The 5,000-nt window shown below is 36.6% G+C and overlaps 1 protein-coding gene across 1 annotated transcript in view; it reads right to left on the reverse strand.

The window, feature by feature from the left end:
- nt5dc1 (5'-nucleotidase domain containing 1) overlaps nucleotides 1-5,000 on the reverse strand; it is a 46,332-nt gene that overhangs the window by 40,472 nt on the left and 860 nt on the right. The window lies entirely within an intron of this gene.

Raw genomic sequence — 5,000 nt, forward strand, 5'->3', positions numbered from 1 at the left:
ATATTTGGGCAAACTGTGTATGTCAAAATCATTTGTTCCTCTTGAATGTGTGATGTATGAACACGAAAGTCTTAATCGGATCAATATTTTTTGTGTCCATGAAAACAGGGCATCCAATCAGAAGTTTAATCCGAACTGTGATCGGATCAAAGAAATTTTGTCCATGTAAACATAGCCATTGCCTTCATGTGTTTGTTTATACAGTAGTTTTTAATTGATTTTTATTTTGTGGCTCTTAATTATTGTTAATTATTTGTTATAATGTATATTGTGAAATGTCCAAAGGACTTTGTGTTTTCTATTTATATGTATTTTTTTGTAATTGTATGTATTTAAATGGTTTAAAAAAAAAAAAAAAAATTTAAATGGTCAGCCAGGGGACTACAGATGAAAAATAGCCTTTCGGCAACGTCTGTCTTTTTTAAACCATGATTTTTCATGTGTTATGTGAAATTGCACTGTCCCCTTTCACATAAACTATACTACCGGTAATCTATAGGGATGTAACGATTCACCCAAGCCCCGATTCGATTCCATTTTCAGTTCCCGATTTTCAATTCGATTTTTTTTTTTTTTTTTTTTTTTTTTTAAATCTACCATGCTTGTCTCTGTGCGCAAGTGTGGTGCTGCAGCCATCCACAAACGCAATATACAATGATGTTTGACGCAAGCGCATAATTTGATCTACACATTCAAAATATGCATTTGGAATGGTTAAAACTTTAAAGATTAGGAGGAACATCATTTTTTTAGCACTTTAAATTAGTATATCGTCGCTGTGCTGTGAAAAACACGTCCATTTTTTTCCCTCAATTTTCATATTTTTTTTATGTGGTATTTCTGCGTTATAGATATTGCATTAATGTGAAAATTAAAAAAAAAAAATCCAAAATTGGACATAAGTGTTTTTCACAGGACAGCAACAGTATTCTAATGACTCGAATCGATTATCTGATTTTATTTTTTTGCATCGATGCATATTTTAAGCAGTGTAAATCGATTTTAAATCGATTTTTGATTATTCGTCACATCCCTGCTAATCTAATCGAATCCATCTCATCGTTATAAATCCACTCGCGGTTCTAGACAGTTTCACCTGGGGTGGCAAGAAGATGGCAGGAGGTTCACTTGGGTTTGCGGAGGTTATAACTGCCAAAGGTCGGCATCCCATTTTGCTGACGATTGACGGCAACATTTTAAAAAATTACTTACTAAGCACTGACGGAAATGGGTTTTCGTCCGTCAGTGTAATCGGCACTAGCCGGGTCAAGTACCGAAGGAACTAATTCTCTGAACTCACTCTCTCTCTGAAAATAGGCTCCACTTACCCGCTACTCTAAACAGGATAAGCAGTACAGGATATGGATGGTTGGGTGACAAGCATGTATGGCAGCAGGAAAGTACTCCAACATGATAACCCCAAACATAACTCCAAGGACCACTGTCTTGCTAAAGAAGCTGAAGGTAAAGGTGATGAACTGGCCATGCATGTGTCCAGACCTAAACGCTATTGAGCAACTGTGTTTGTGTTTGTGTGTGCGTGTTGGGGGCATCCTCCAACCAAAGATTTGACATCCACCAGCTTTGTGGTGTTGTCTTTGAGGAGTGGGAGAGGATTCCAGTGGCAACCTGTTCATCTCTGGGTAATTCGATGAAGCGGTACGGTAATGCTGGAAAACAATGGTGGCCCCACAAAATACTGATACTCTCCAATTTGTACATTTGCGCACAGGGCTATACTCACTTTTGTTGTTAGCTTTTAAGAGTAGACAATCAATGTGTTGAGTTAATTTGAGGGGTGAGTGCATTAACACTTACTTGTTCAAACTATACATTGACTACTTAACATTGTAGGAAAGTGTCAATTCAAAGTGATGTCCCAAAATAAAATATTTAAAATGGTGGAGAGGGGACAGACTTGTGAGTTACTAAAACGTGCATGTCACGCACACGTACACACAGGAAAAGAAATCCTACACATATCAAGCAACACGGAAAATGCGTTATCTGCACCTTAATGCCAAATATCAAACTGTTTTTTTTGTTCGTTTTTACTTTTCAAATAATGTATACGCTTCAATTTGATCGTGTCCACTCTTTTCCTTATTTGTCTATCCAAACGTAAAGACAATAAAGTGAAGTGTTTTAAGTTTGAATGTATGCGTGCAAATTAATATTCAAAAATAGGTGCGTCATTATACTGCGGTCAAGCTATCACGCTCTCGTTTTTCCGAGGTCAAGCTATCCGCTCCTACGTTTTTGAGTGCGCGCGTATTCCAAACCTTACGGTAAATGCTTTCCCGCATGTCGCAACTGTGCACAAAATACAGCGCACAATGCATCACTTCCTTCACGTTCGAACTGCCATAAAAAACATTCCTCCATTAAGTAGAAAATGATTCCAGTGGATTCTTCTTCCAGGTGGCCCATTCTATCAGATAAGAAGATAAGAATGCCTTTATTGATCCCACAGTGGGGAAATTTTCACCGCAGTGGGGACATTTTCAAGCATACAAAGTTTGGACTGATTTTACTGTACAGTTTTTTTAATAAATTAGAGGCAAAGTCTGCACAAAACACAGTACAAACAGTACAAAAATCATCATTTTCCTCACGTTTGGACTGCCATAAAAAACATTCCTCCAATAAGTAGAAAAGCATTCCAGTGGTTTATTCATCCTGAAGAGGAACACTATCATCATGTCAAATTTGGACTGATTTTAATGTACAGATTTTTCAAAAATTAGAGGCAAAGTCTGAACAAAACACAGTACAAACAGTACAAAAATCATAATTTCCCTCACGTTTGGACTGCCATAAAAAACATTCCTCCAAAAGTAGAAAATAATTCCAGTGGGTTCGTCTTCCTGAGGGCCCATACTATCAGCATGCCAAGTTTGGACTAATTTTACTGTAAGTATTTTTTTTTTTTAATTGGAGTCAAAAGTCTGCACACAATACAGTACGTGCAGTGCAGAAATCATCATTTGCCTCACCTTTGAACTGCCATAAAAAACATTCCTCCAATAAGTAGAAAATTATTCCAGTGGGTTATCCTTCCTACGGGCCGTTACTATCAGCGTGCGAAGTTTGGACTGATTTTACTGTACAGTTTTTTTTTTTTTTATTAAAGGCAAAGTCTGCACACCAAACAGTACATGCAGTACAGAAATCTTAATTTGCCTCACCTTTCAACTGCCATAAAAACAATTCCTCTGATAAGTAGAAAACCATTCCAGTGTATTCTTCTTCCTAGGGGTCCACACTATCAGCATGCCAAGTTTGGACTGATTCTAAATCATTCCAGTGGATTCTTCTTCCTGGCGGCCTATACTATCAGCGTGCCAAGTTTGGACTGATTTTACTGTACAGTTTTTTTTTTAAATTGGAGTCAAAGTCTGCACACAATACAGTACATGCAATACAGCAATCATTTGCCTCACCTTTGGACTGCCATAAAAACCATTTCTCCAATAAGTAGAAAATCATTCCAGTGGGTTCTTCTTCCTGGGAGCCTATACTATCGGCATCCCAAGTTTGGACTGATTTTACTGTACAGTATTTCTTTTAATTAGAGTCAAAGTCTGTACATGCAGTAGAGACTTCAGACAGACACGCTCACACACATAGCAAGTTAAAATTGCGATAGCTTGTTTTTTGTTCATTTTTTGTTTAAAAATAGTGCATTTTTTGTTGTTTATTTTTGGTTTAACACAGTGTATTTAATTTAAATTAATTTAAAAATTGTAATATTTAAAATAAATAATATAAGAAATAAATATTTAGATACGTAAAACTAGTGTTTTATATGTTGGTCTTTCAAAATTAATAAAGTGGTGAAACTTTGAAAAAACGTGACCATGTGTTTTTTTTTCCTGAAAAACGCATGGATTATCCTTATTGAACCATTACCCGTTAAAGGTAAGTGTTGACAAATATTCATAAACTATTTAGTAATAATGATAAAATATTTTTAAAATCGTGTTTTAATGTTTTCGTTCTCTGACATCTGTGTGATAAAACACGCATTGGGTGAAATTCACCCGGATCATTTCATGTTCCTGACAAATGAACAACAGGAGGATTAAATCACTAATAGCAAACAGTGCAATAACCAATCGGTCCACCAACAATTAATGAGCACATCATAGCTGAGACGGCTCCAACTCGTGTTAATTGCCTGCATAGAAGTTCCCTTTTTTATTGTGCAAATTGGAGTTCACGATGACCTGTCGTCAAGGGTATGTATCATACTTTTATTCTAAAGTAACGGAGTTGCTTTCGGCCAAGAGTCAGGGTCGAGCTTTTATAATTTCATGTTTTTTCGATCGTGTTCAGAACTGCATTTTCTCCTGCGCCATTACCTTTAGCGGTCAGAACTGAAGCAGAAACGAAACTGTGAAAAAGAGTAGATGTTTTAACGTTGGGTGTATTTCAATGCATATCTCTTGTTTTTTGGATGACAGTTTGGCTGTACAGTAAAATCAGTCCAAACTTGGCATGCTGATAGTATGGACCCCCAGGAAGAAGAATTTACTGGAATGATTTTCTACTTATTTGTTTTTATGGCAGTTCAAAGGTGAGGCAAATGATTTCTGTACTGCATGTGTGCAGACTTTGCCTCTAATTTAAAAAAAAACGGTACAGTAAAATCAGTCCAAACCTGGCACGCTGATAGTATAGGCCCCCAGGAAGAATAACGCACTGGAATGATTTTCTATTTATTGGAGGAATGGTTTTTATGGCGGTTCAAAGGTGTGGCAAATGATGATTTCTGTACTGCATGTACTGTATTGTGTGCAGACTTTGACTCCAATTAGAAAAAAAAAAAAACTGTACAGTAAAATCAGTCCAAACTTGGCATGGTGATAGTATGGGCCCTCAGGAAGAGGAACCCACTGGAATTATTTTCTACTTTTTGGAGGAATGTTTTTATGGCAGTTATGGCAGTCCAAACGTGAGGGAAATAATGATTTTTGTACTGATTGTCTGTGTTTTGT

This window comes from Filicampus tigris, chromosome 20 (genome assembly GCF_054856515.1).
Source record: "Filicampus tigris isolate MCC_2025a chromosome 20, RoL_Ftig_1.0, whole genome shotgun sequence".
In the NCBI taxonomy this organism is placed as follows: Eukaryota; Metazoa; Chordata; class Actinopteri; order Syngnathiformes; family Syngnathidae; genus Filicampus; species Filicampus tigris.